Here is a 14,148-nt window from a genome sequence, read left to right as displayed (position 1 = left end):
GGAGATAAACAACTGCTCTAAGAGCCAATGGGATTGCCAGGAACGTTGTTTATGCCACCTGATGCACTTTGGTATCATGCACAAAAGTTAATTAATTAATTTATTAATTGATTTATTAATCTTGAAATTCAGATTTGTGACCATTTTATTCTTTTAAGTCTTCTTCCCAGATGAGAAAAGTCTAGGGACCCTGGGGACCAAACTAGCTCGTCATGTCCCAGATGTCTAAGAACATGGGAGGTCGCACATTGGGTGTCCACAGACTGGTGTACAAAGCCAAGGAAGTGATCTGAAAAGTGCTCCATGGAAAAAACAAATAAAAGGGCCAGGCACACCATGCACAACGACTGCCAACTGGACATTGTTAGGTATCAGCCTTATGGAGAGCAGAGAGATGAGGCTGGTGAGAAGTGTCTGAACTGCAGGTTAAACAAGAGTCAGAAGAAACGTCATACAAGCTCAACTCCGAACAGATCACTAAGAAACACAGATGATCACCCAGAAACATGCATCTGCTCCTGGGTCAAGTTCCACTCTATAATTCTAATCCGAACACTCGAATCCAGCCAATTGCTCAATCAATAGAGACGCGTATACAGGCTGAGCACTCCAGGGTGCATGAGGAGCTAAGATCAAGCATCAAAGGGAAGGGGCATGGCAGCAGGTGTGCATCTCCTTCTGTAGACCTGGGAAGGGTGGACTTGACTTCACTAAAGTCCCACCGGATCCCAAGTGAGCAGCATGTGACAAGATAGGGCCTCAACAATGGAATGCTACCACTGACAATGGATCTGGCACCGATCAGCCACGCTCCTTACCATTCTCTGCAGGACTCCTCAACCTGGGCCTCCCAGGCCCTTTGCCATGTGGCCCAGCCTTCCCTTCTCTTCTTTCCTTCTGGCCTGCATTATCCTATCCACTATTTCCCATATGGGTAGATGTTCTTGTACTTCCAGTGCCTTTGCTCGTAATGCTGCCTCTGCCTCACCTATTTTAAAGGCATTTCAAATGTTCATTCAATCATATGTTCATTCAGCAAATGTTTATCGATTCTCTAATGTGTGCCACTCTCTGCTGTTCTGGACGCTGGTAACCAGATACTAATCAGAAGCAAGAAACAATCCCTACACTTATGGAGCTAAAGGAGGTGAATCACGTTTCTTGAAGGAAGTGTAGTGTCTGTCCTTCCCTTGTCCCCAGAGAGAAGTCATGGCTTTCTTATCTGGAGTCCCACACACGTCAAGTTTGCTGTACTCTCAAAACACTTATTAATCCAACCTTGACTTAGAACTATTAGGTCAGTTTTAGAGTTTCAGAGTAGAAAAATCATCTTCAGGGTCATCTATTGCCTATGGAGAAGGGCCACTGGTCTACTCCCCACCAAATATAACTTCCTGCAAAGAGGGACCAATCCTCAACTATGGGTTCTATTTACTTAAGCACCTTGTCTTAATGATAGGACACTCCCTAAAAACCTCAAAGTTAAATCTATTTAAATGCGATATACATCTCATTCCTTTCTTCTTCTTTGGGGTCCTTTCAAAGATGTCTCAAGGCACCTCCTGCCAGCCTCTCTTCTCTGGCTCTTCGTGCATTTCTGCCTCAGCTCATCCAAAATGAAATACCACCAACACTTCTCACATCTTTCCGATGTGCCGGTTATTGCCAACAATGTCCTCCCAAGTGGGTGTCTTCTCCAGTTCTGTCACCTCTTCCTACCAAGGAGGGCATGATCACTACGACAATGCATCTTGCAGGCCTCCTGCTCCAGGGCTGCAGCCACTGCACCTAGAAATCCATCAGTGTTGCACTGAGGCCACATGAGCTCTGCTGAGCTGCAGCCATCAGGGCCTGCACCAGCGTGAGGCAAATGAGGCACCTGCTTCAGGTACAAAATTTAAAAGGCACCAAACAACCCAGTAATAAATATAAATAATATTTGCTGCAATATTTTTAAATAAAAATGAATGCAAAAATCCACGATGGACAAAAATATCAAAATTTTAAATAAAGTCAAAAGCAGTGCATATCACTGATTATCCTTTTGCCTCCGGCTCGCCTCCAGCGAGAGAGCACAGCAGGGTTGCTTCTGCAGACCATTCCTGGGAGACTCGGGGCACATGTGTCAGTGGACTTGACTCAAGGACTAGCTCAAGTGAAATATCCAGAAATGACGATCCATTCATTTTCTAGACATTGTCGTACATGAGGCCCCAAACTGCTGAAAGCAGGCTGAGAAGGAAACCAACTCAAAGTGAAGGGCGGTACCAAGAGAGGCAGAATACAGACAGAACCCCTGGTTATATTCATTCTGAAGCATATATTTCCTCTGGACTTCCAGATATGCGAAGCAATGAAGTTATTTAATCCAAATTAAGTTGGATTTTGCAGTGCTTTCACCCAAGAGCATTCTAAATATTACAGGGAACTTTATCACTTAAGAGAATAAAACCCCTCGCCGGGTTTTCTAAGATACAAGAACTCAGTGGAAGTAAATATTTGGAATGCTCAGTCTCTAGAAATCAGATTTAATCAAGGACTCAAGGAAGAATGGTATGGGCTCATAAAGGGGAAAAAAAAAAAGGTTTTAGATCTTTCCTTCAGAAGAACTGCTATGGGAGAGTACAGGAAGAATGAAGAATGACGTCTTGACTGAGCTGGAGGAAGAGAGGGATTTCCTTAGGAGAAAGGCTGTGAGCTTCAAAGCCCGGCTGAACAGATATGAAAAGGAAGAAGAGATATATGTCTGGACAGCACTTCTTTTAAGATAGGAAAGGGGCCTTTCAACCATTACTCTATCAGCATAGGAGACTCAGATCCAGGGAGATCCCAGCAGAGGAAATGCTGTTTGGAGTTGAAGGGGTAAATAAATCACACCTCTCTCTTCTTCTGAGCTCCAGCTGAAACATGTATCAGTTCAGGATTAAATGTATATATATATTAGAGTTATTGCTAGAGGCTCTGGGTTGGAGGACATAGTTTTAATCTTGGCCGCACATAGCTTTTGCTATATCCCATGTATCCCCATACAACACCTCGCCACCTCTAAGTAGTTGAACTTATCTGCCCAGGCAAAGGCAGAGCAGTGAGATCTATCCAGACATCCTTCTTTCTGCCCCTTCCTCCCTCCTGTCCCTTGCAGGGACAGAATCTACCCCCTTGAAAGGCTTGTAACATGGAAGAACAGAGGAAAAACTAACATTCATTGCAATTAGGGCAGCGCCTCAAGGAAGGACGAGGCCTGGATATCGAGAGCAGTGTTATCACCTGAAACTTGCTTAAATGAGAAAGACGGAACAAAGGTCAGACTACCAATATTCCACCCATGAGCTAAATCACTCTCTCCGCTTGGCCAAGGTATAGGGGGATGACAAAAGGGGCTGTAAATGCTATTCTAACAATGCCTCCGGGAGTCAACATTCCCTCATGGAAGAGGAAGACAGAGGGATACTCTCCCCCTAACAGGAGACAAGAGCACGAGGAGCACACTGGAGCGACTCCACTGCAGAGGGAGCCCACATCCAGTGTACTGTCAAGAGATGCCTCTGAGAGCTGTAAAAGAAGGTTCCTAATAAGGACAATTGGGAAACCTACCCTTTAATACTAGGAGAGCTATGTCAAGTAGATGTGGAAACAATGGAACAAATCTGAGCCAAGAAGATGGGAAAGATCGTGCAGAAAATGTCAAGCATAATTAGGTATATTTCTCGATAACAAGATTTAGCTCCTTCCCCTCCGCTCCTCTTAGGTAGGATTGAACTCGCTATACCTGCCTCTCAAGAACATCTCCAGGATATATATGCGTACTGTTTGAATGCGTTAGAAAAACTAGGTATACTTTACAAATGATATATATATAACTGTTTTGCTGAGACAAACGTGAGGACCAGGCAGAACCTACCAGAGGAAGCTGCAGTCTTTTAGAGAGGGAAATAGCAGTAGCCGTAGCCAGTATGGCGCAGGGTTGCAGAGGGATCGGGGCAATACAGAGAGAAGGGCCAAACATGGAGAATGGAGGGAGGGGGGAGGGGGGAGGTAGAACCTGGCCCTTCCCCCGTGCCTGTCTGCTCAAAACAGGGCAGCGCATAGTCCCCAGCCAAACCCACATCCGTTCAGAACTGGGGACAGAGGAGCCCAGGACTCAAAGAGAAAGTGGGGATTTAGGCATTTAGACATTTAAAGGTGTTGGATGAACCTGGAGTGGGGTGGGTGTGTACAAGAGGACCTTACGTAAGTATTTAAGTCCTGATGATGGGGGAGGGGTGCCACCAAAGGAAATATCCACATTTTTTCCGGAAGTTAGGCATGTCTCCATTCCCCACGTCACTCTCTGAAAGAGCGGGCTGTCTATAACACGTGGGCTTTGCTCCAAATATCTTACTCCTCAAACCCTGAAGAAACACTTCCTCCTCTTGTGTTTACCCTACATGTAAGCTGATTTCTGGACCCTTGGCACAGCTAGGATGGCATCCGGCAAGTTCACTGAAACACGCCGCTGTTTTGTTGTGTTGTTTGTGTTGTCTCTGAATAATTTTCTTCCTCTAGATACTGCTAAATCTTTGTTCTGGTCTTGGACTGGCAAAAGCTGTGTACGTCTGGGTTTTATTGTTTATTTCATTTTGGAAACATGATCTTGCTTGAGACTGCTTCTATAAGAGCTGAGGGGGCTGTGTTTTTTTCTAATATTCTCTAAATTTTGTGGGTTTGTGGCTGTTGTGATAATCTTGTACACTGTACCACCCATAAGCTTTTCAAAAAGTGGGGGATCAGGCAGACTGGGTTGGTTTCATTGAACTGAGGAGGTACTGAAAGAATTACACTCATACACTCATTCCAGTGGAAGAAATACAGGCTGAAGTTCCCATAGGGACACAGTTCTACCCGAACATCGGAGTGAGACCACCACTGCCCCAAACTAAGTAGATTACCACATTGGGGAGAATAGGATTGGGGATATGAATGCCTTTGAACTTGAACTGCCTCAGTTTCATCACCTGTGAAAGGAGGGGAGCCATAGCCTACCTCTTAGGTTATGTGAGGTGAGGAAGAGGGAATATTTGTAAAGCATATGGCCAGGACCTAGAAAGCAGCAGATCTTCTAAAATAATTATCGTTATTTAGCTCAGGTCTAAAATGTCAATAATCTAATGCTTGAATAAGCCTGGTCCCCACTGCCGATGAAAAACATCCTTTTGTTCATTCCCAACGCAGGAAGAGAAAATCTGGAGACTGCTAAAGTGACTACCTAATTCAAACCTAGAATGACTTGTTCAGCAAATATTTATCAAGTGAACACTGTCCCAAGCACTATTATAGAAAGAGCGACTACAGCAGTGAAGAATTGCTCTCCTTTTTTAGGACAGCGGATGGAGCCTCACCAATTACTTTTTCCCCATCCCTCTAGATGGCAATCTTTTTAAGGCAGGGATCTAATATTATTGTTCTCATATTTACTTCATATTCACTAGACAGAAAAAAGAGACTATTGATGCTTGTCGAGTTACCTTGAGCTGGGCAGAGAGAGAGAAGCCTTAGCAAACCACACAGAATGCTGGGGAACTAAAAGAACCCAGCCAGGATGCACAGGACAGACAGCCCTGGCAGGACAGTGGGCTTCCAAAGCAGCCTCTACTCCCCCTGCCTAAGACCGGTCCCTGTGAGATGGTCTTTCCTGAGCTCTCCTGCACCGATCCTGCAATGATTTTACCCAACTTCGTCAGCCATCGCCAACCATGCACTGGCTCACTGTATCTATCAACAAGCAGCAGCTCCACAAATGTTTAGTGGGCGCCTACCGTGTGCTAGGCCCCACGTGAGTGCCTTCGTTTGGTTACCTTTCCTTATTCATCACCATAAATCCGTGATGCAGGTACACCGCAGAGGAGGAAACAGACCCAGAGAGGGCATGGGAGACATTCAGGGTCACACTGTCAGCAAGAGGCAGGCCTGGAACCCTGGTTTCTTAACTTCGAGTCCAGTGTACTCTTTCTGCTTCATCCCTTCGTTCTGTTCTCACACGCTTTAAGCTGTAATTGCAAGTCTCCTTCTCACCACAACACCCCACTTTCAAAACAGAAATGCAGGACAAAAACAGAAAGAAGTCTTTGCTTAGGTAAAATATCATCTCAACATCTAACACACCATTGTAAAGCAATTATACCCCAATAAAGATGTAAAAAAAAAAAAAAAAAAACACAACTGGTTAAACTGGTTTTCAAACCAAAAGGTGAAGGGAGCAGCTTTGCTCAGGTATTCAGCATGATAAGTCTCAACCCTCACTGCACTGGAATAACCAGATAACCAAGAAGAGAACACAGGCATGCTCTTAAGATCTCAGCAAAGCTGTGACCACTTTAGTGACAGTTATTAAACACCTACTGCAAGCTGGGTTCAGTGCTTTCATACAAAGTTGCATATGTGCCAAACATCCCTACAGCCAAGCGGGTCACAGGCAACACATGATAAAAACAAAAATCTCTGTCCTCGAGGAGGACAGGGGATGTAAACAAAGATAATAATAAACAATCAAATAAGTTGTATGTTCATTTACCTAAATATGTAACGCATATGTATACACTTATACACACACGTATACCTACTTGTTGGAAGATTTAGGGGAAAAAAACATCAGGAAGGGGGATAAGAAGAATTGGGTGACACTTTCTATGTTGGTGGCCTTTTTGGCCTCAGCCTTCCCATCTGTAAAACGAAGGGCAGGTACCAGGTCCCTTCCATCACTGGCATTCTTTGAGACTATAACACACTCCATGTGCTTATGGACTGGCTCACTCTTAAAGGCTTTCAAAACATACTCTCTTGTGAGTGAGCTGCTTTCCCACCAGCCTTTAACTCACTTTGTAGGTCACTTCTCCACTTGGTGGCTCCTACAGTAAAAAAAAAAAAAAAAAAAACACAACTGGTTAAACTGGTTTTCAAACCAAAAGGTGAAGGGAGCAGCTTTGCTCAGGTATTCAGCATGATAAGTCTCAACCCTCACTGCACTGGAATAACCAGATAACCAAGAAGAGAACACAGGCATGCTCTTAAGATCTCAGCAAAGCTGTGACCACTTTAGTGACAGTTATTAAACACCTACTGCAAGCTGGGTTCAGTGCTTTCATACAAAGTTGCATATGTGCCAAACATCCCTACAGCCAAGCGGGTCACAGGCAACACATGATAAAAACAAAAATCTCTGTCCTCGAGGAGGACAGGGGATGTAAACAAAGATAATAATAAACAATCAAATAAGTTGTATGTTCATTTACCTAAATATGTAACGCATATGTATACACTTATACACACACGTATACCTACTTGTTGGAAGATTTAGGGGAAAAAAACATCAGGAAGGGGGATAAGAAGAATTGGGTGACACTTTCTATGTTGGTGGCCTTTTTGGCCTCAGCCTTCCCATCTGTAAAACGAAGGGCAGGTACCAGGTCCCTTCCATCACTGGCATTCTTTGAGACTATAACACACTCCATGTGCTTATGGACTGGCTCACTCTTAAAGGCTTTCAAAACATACTCTCTTGTGAGTGAGCTGCTTTCCCACCAGCCTTTAACTCACTTTGTAGGTCACTTCTCCACTTGGTGGCTCCTACTAGCATCATTTTCTTCTTGATGGCACTAGTCACAGTTGCAGTTTTATATTTGTGTGATTAATTAATCATAGTTTTTAAATTAAGTTCTGTTACCCCCCACTGAATGTCTACTTATGTTCAGCATTTTATCCTAATGGTTAACATGGAGCCTGGTGCCTAGCACATGCTCAACAGAATTGTGGTTGAGTGAATGAATGAATGCATGAATGAATGAATAGGCTCTATTTCATCTTCACTGACTCAATTCTACAGACCTTTGATGTTTTTCTTTCCTTCAGGATTCCTTCTTTAAGCTTCTCATTGATAATTTCCAAGGCCCTCTTTTCATAATGCATGCTTTCAAACCCAGAGGGCCTGGTATATATTCACTCATTTTCCAGAGTAAAATCTGGTTTACATACTACAGAATGTGTGAGCAGAGGTGGGGGTAATGAATTTGTATACAGCAAATGCTGGAGATGCTTCCTCATGGGGAATAGAATGGCACCTGACTGTGCACATGTACACACACACACACACACACACACACACACACACACACACGCGCGCGCTTCCTCTATGACCTATAAGGGGGAAGATGAGTGTAGATGAGTGTAGATTTATGTCCTGCCTCAGGCACTGGGCTGTCTTTCAGCAGCCTTTGGGCAACTCTCTGGGGGCTCCCCTACACAAAGTATATAATCATAAGAGGCTGTCTTGAAATGTAGACACCCCAGCTTTTGTGGAGTCAGTGTTGCCTCTGAGAGCAATTGGGAGCATTAAATTGTAGGACACTGCTGGGCTGCATGGAATCCTTACAGACGAGGAGAAATAGTCAAAGACTGGTCACGTGGCAACTGGTTGTCACAAGGGCATCTAGCCAAAATCCTTCTGGCCTGTTCATATATCATTTATACCTCTTTTAAAAAATACTTTATGATTCATGTAATTATATACGTGCCAAAACAGCATGTATTTCTCATTCCGCAATGTGGGTTTGCCCACTTTCAACCAAGTCTACGTCGCATTCAGAATACTGAAGAGCCACTCTGGGTATCATTCTATTGAGGTATCTGGACTTGGGAGTCCCTACTTGGCTGGTAGAGTCAAGTTCTGGTCCCCTGGGCAGGGAAGGGACAATAGCAGAGGCCTGCTTCCACCCAGCCCTCTTATAAGATGATGCTTTTATTCTGACAAGTGAGTGGCAATACAAAAGTAACTAGCATAACATGTGGTAGAAAGTAGAGACTCAGACCCTTGTGGGTTTCTGACAACAAAAGCAAAAATCAAACAACCATAAAATCTCCAAATTGTTAGTGCTTTCATTCCCTGCTAACGAGAAAAACCGGGTGACAGGAAAGACAAACCTTTTTCTGGCAGCAACTTTTAAGACGCAGTTGTTACAGAAAGCCTTGAAAAGGCACATGGAACTATGGAAGGGATGCTCTCTTCAAGAGCATTTTTATAGAAGATATAGAATTATGCTTTAGCCAGTCATTTCTTATATAGCCCCCCAATAAAAGGAAAGGACATTCTCTTAAATAGCCCTTCTCTGGAGACATGTTTACAGGTGTGAGAGTAACGAGAGTGAGGCCTGTAGCTTTTGGTGATCTGACTTGATACAGGATTGGTTTGCTGATACTGAAGGGGATGGGATGATGGATGCCCATCTCAAATATTGCTCACTTCCTCAGCCAGGCTGGTGATGGAAGTTGGTTCATAGCAATTCAACACAGAGAGCTGGGGTGGGAATCTGTCCCACAAGAACTGGGCCTGCTCTTGGGCAGTGACTTCTTTCTCTTTTCCTCCTTTTTAGTCCTTTAACTCTTCCAGCATCATTTTTTAAAAACTTCTCCTTTGTCTAGGTATGAAAGTGCCCCTGAATGCATCACCAGGGGAAGGAAGATGTTGCCAGAGATATTGGAGTCTTGCTCCAAAGCTGACATCCTCCAAGGCCTGACCTGGCTCTGAGTGTTAACTTGGGTTACTGAGCAAAAGAAATCAAGATTATCACATTTATTACAATCAGTGTCTCTCTCAGACTGTCACATAGAGAAGTTTGCAGTGATGGAGTCTCGGGAGATCAGATAGTCACTGAAGGGAGAAACTGTATCCCCTTAAAAGACATGTTGAAGTCCCAACCCCCAGTACCCACGAAGGTGACCTGATTTAGAACTGTGGTCTTTGATGTAATGATGTAATCAAGTCAATCGTGAGGTTATACTGGAATTAGGTGGACTCTAGCGCAAAGAGCAGTGTCCTTATAAGAAGAGAGAAATGTGGACACAGAGAAACACAGCGAGTATGCCATGTGAAGACAGAGGCAGAGATTGAAGTGATGCATCTACAAGTCAAGGAATGCCAAGGATTGCTCACAACCGCCAGAAGTTAGAAAGAGGCAAAGAAATATCCTCCCCTAGAACCTTTGGAGTCAGAATGGCTTCACAGACACTTTAATTTCACATTCTAGACTCCCAAACTGTGAGAGGATACATTTCAGTTGTGTTAAGGCATCGAGTTTGTGGTACTTTTGTTACAGCAGCCCTAGCAGTCCTTAAGAGCCCTCTAAATATAACCAGAGAGACTCAGAAGTAGAAAAACTAGAAGTATCTGAGTTCAACATGATTTATTTTTTCCAAGCCCATTACGGTTTAGAGACCTGCACGATCTGGTAAATATTAATACTGTTAAGAGTAGTAATGGTATAATCTCACCAAATGCATGAGGTGCCAGTGCTCTGAGGTTGGGAAACCTACGCTGTTCTGAGTCCTGCCCCCTTCTCAGTTTTCCCTGGACCAGGTGGCCTCCTCACGATTCACTTCACCAGGAAGGAACCAAAACAGCTTTACCTACCACTTACCTTTCAAGGGCATCAGGAAGATCTGTGTCTCTGTAATGTTTGTCTAAGAAATTGGAGCTTCCGGGAGGACTGTTACTAGCTAAATATAAAGTATGTTATTATCCTTCCAAACCTTGGCAATTCTTTGTCATTTTCCTTTTGCAAATAAACTTATACTTACCCAAAGCATTTCATTACCACCTGGACTGTCTGTTTGATATAAATTTAGAAGCCTAAATTTATATAACTCTCAGCCAAATGCATTAGAGTTAGGAGTCCAGGGCACCTATGATACTGCTATTACAGAAAATAAATTTTGGCAGGTGGCCTTGCATGACTGTGCAGTCTAAACTCTGAATCAGCTCAATTCAGGGAGGCCCCTTCAAACGACTTTGTGGGATAGTTTGCCTATATTTGTCTACATCACCTGCAACAGTTTATTCCAGGTAGATCTTAGAGACTTACTAACTGAGAATTATATTACCATCTAACTGAATATTTGGGATTCTTTCTTTTATATACCTATGAAAAGCAAAGTCCCATTTAGGAGAGACATAGGTACCCCAGATCAGACCTTCTTGACTGGCTGAGGATGGACATTGAATACATGCTATAGAGCTCGAAAGCCCCATGGATACTGCAAGTTTAGCAGAACTTTGGGAGGGGTGAGTGGAATCATGTTAGTTAGGTTGTGTCCCTTCCTTTTAAGCTCATGTGTTAATTTTCCCTAATCCCGAGTCTCTTTGGATGGAGGTGTGGACCTAAATGATAATATCAATCCTGGGCTTGGCACATGCATTGTTGCCTCAGTTTCCTCATATATAAAATGGGGAAGTAATACCCTGCTCATAGGATTGCTATGAGAATTAGATAATTCTGTTAAAGAAGTTAAGAGGGTTCCTGGTACATAGTATTCATTTGATAAAAGTTAGTTGCTAATAGAAAAAGGAGATAGGATACTAATCTCTAAGTTACCCCAAGACACCAGGGAGACACGGCTAGCAGAAAATGCGGTAGAGGTTCAAACTGGACTCAGTATTAAAATTTTCTCTTGAATTCTCTGGACATACCAAGAACACCAGTGGACGATCAACAAGCCGGCCAACGGCTCTTCCAACCATGCCAGTTGTCCCAAGAGAAAGACTGAATGGTATCAGGTCCATATGGTCGAAAAGTCAAGCTGCAGCTGCTAGACCCATCATCCGTTGTGGTCGGCAGAATAACGGCCATGCCAATATCCATGTCCTCATTCCAGGGACTTGTGAATATATTATACTATGTGGTAAAGGGAAATTAAGGTAGCAGATGGAATTAAGGTTGATAATCATCTGATCTCAAAATATGGAGAGTATCCTGGATTATCCAGGTGGGCTCCAGGTAATCACAAGGGTCCTTAAATATGCGAGAGAGAGGCATAAACGTCAATGTCAGAGTGATACAGTGTGAGAAAGACTTGATCATCAAATTGCTGGCTTTGAAGAACAAGGGGCCGTGAGCCAAGGAATGTGGGCAGCTTCTAAAAGCTGGAAAAGATCATCTCCTATTATCTCTGTAAAGGAACTCAGACCGACTGACACCTTGATTTGAGCCCAGTGAGACACATTTTGGACTTCTGGTTTCCAGAACTAAAAGATGGTAATTTTGTGTTGCCTTAAGCCACTAAATTTGTGGTACTTTGTTTAGCCATAAGAAATGGATACACCCACCAATAATCAGACTGAACTATATCCCAACCAACACCCACCCCATGGCTGTACTCCTTCCACAAACCCAAGAATAGCTCATCAGAGAATTATCCTCTCACACAATATAACAGCAGACCTTCTAAGAGAAGCAAAGCCCTTGATGGTGTGAACCCTTGAGGGACAGAAGCACTCGGCTTTGTTCCTCTGCCCCTGACTCTCTGGAACCCTTTTCTCCCTGACGAACCCCCAGGAGCCCTCCTCTGGAAGCTGCTCAAATTGGCCTGAGTGATTCCTTCACAGTAGATGGCAAAACAATTCTGGGAGTGCGCGCAGTGGAAACGTCCCTGGGGATGAGCTTGAACTCTATATCTGGGGAGTGCCGGTTCGCGGAAGGGCTCATAGAGAGGTTCACATTACTGAAGATTCCAAGGGACATTTGAGGATATACTTATTAATGCCAAACCCTCATTTCAGATATTAGATAGGAGAATATTTTACAGATTCCATGCAAATGTAGTATTGTCAGTATTGTTAAAGGCTTAAGTACTATTAAGTGGTATTTTTTATTATAATAGTAGCATAGAATGTGGGGGAATTACGGGGATTATGTATTATATTAATTAGCAACAATTTATGCTTTTAGTGATACCCTTAATCGTTAAAATCTCTGTCTTGGGGAGCAAACAGCTAACATGAGGCTATAAAATAACTACATGATCTGATCTTTTTCTTTATGCAGTAATTCTGTTTCAGAAGCGATCTCATTTTATATGGGAATTCTGTATAATTTATTGTGACTGATTTCAAGAGAACATTTTACAATATTAAGTAAGAGTAGGGTCAGTCTTTTATTTATTTATTTAATACAGCAGGTTCTTATTAGTTATCTATTTTATACATATTGGTGTATATATGTCAATCCCAATCTCCCAGTTCATCCCCCCCCCGCCCCGCCCACCGCTTTCCCCCAAGAGTAGGGTTAGTCCTATGGGAAATTCAGGAGAAGGTATTTACATAGAAAATGAGCACTGATTCCTGTGTAATGAATACTCTTTCAGAACCTCTTCTTTCCCCTTATCCCAACCCCCACCCCATCCCAGTACATTTGCAAACTTTACAGCAGCTGATATAAGATTTTTGAGATTCATACACAACACCACGTTAACACGCTGTCTGAATAAATCAACAAATATTTGCAGAGTGCTTAGGTTAATATTGCATTCCATGAACAATACTTATTAAATTATTGCATGTCACGTGGAACATGAAAAACTACCTTTGTGTGACCCACTGGAGTAAAGAGTCAAGGCAGCTCCCAGCAATCGGGGACCAGTCTAAAAGCCATGGCTGCCCCAAGCCCCCCGTGCTCCCTGGAGCCAAGGAGATTATCTAGGACCACTTCTAACCATGGAGCATGTCACAAAGCCTGGCTGGGAAAGTCTGGCATAAACAGTAAGACAAGACAATGGAAAGGTAGCATGGCATAGGAGTTAAGCACTGGGTTCTAGGGTCCCATCTAACCTCTGCCATTTCTAGCTCTGTGGCCTTGGGCAAGTAGCTCACCACTCCGTACCTCGCCTTCATTATTTGTAAAATGAGAACAAGAGTAGTAGTATCTAATTTATAGAGTTTTCATGAGAGTTACTGTTGTAAAATATTTACAACGGTGCCTCGTATACAGTGAATCCTCAATGAATGTTCAGAGTCAAGAGGCCTGGTTTCAAGTCCTAATATGCTGTACGACCTTAAGTAAGTTGGTTTGCCTCTCCAGGCCACATGTCCATTGTTGTCATTGTTAGAGCACCCCTCATCCTTATTCTTCTGGGAGAGTCATACGATGTGTGTGGTCCCAACACTCTCCCCCATTTGCTCTGAAAGTGGTCCTGCAAAGGGTCTGAGTTTGATGATCACTGCATGGTCATCTAAGTATCGTCAGCATTTTAATCCCCAGTGTATCTGGCAACCAGGAGGTCATGGCTGAGAGTTGTTTTGGAGAGGAAAGGGAACAGAAGTTAAGTGCAGACAGCATCAGAGTGAAG

This window comes from Lipotes vexillifer, unplaced genomic scaffold, assembly GCF_000442215.2.
Source record: "Lipotes vexillifer unplaced genomic scaffold, Lipotes_vexillifer_v1.1 scaffold604, whole genome shotgun sequence".
Lineage (NCBI taxonomy): Eukaryota > Metazoa > Chordata > Mammalia > Artiodactyla > Lipotidae > Lipotes > Lipotes vexillifer.
This window is presented reverse-complemented; position numbering follows the sequence as displayed.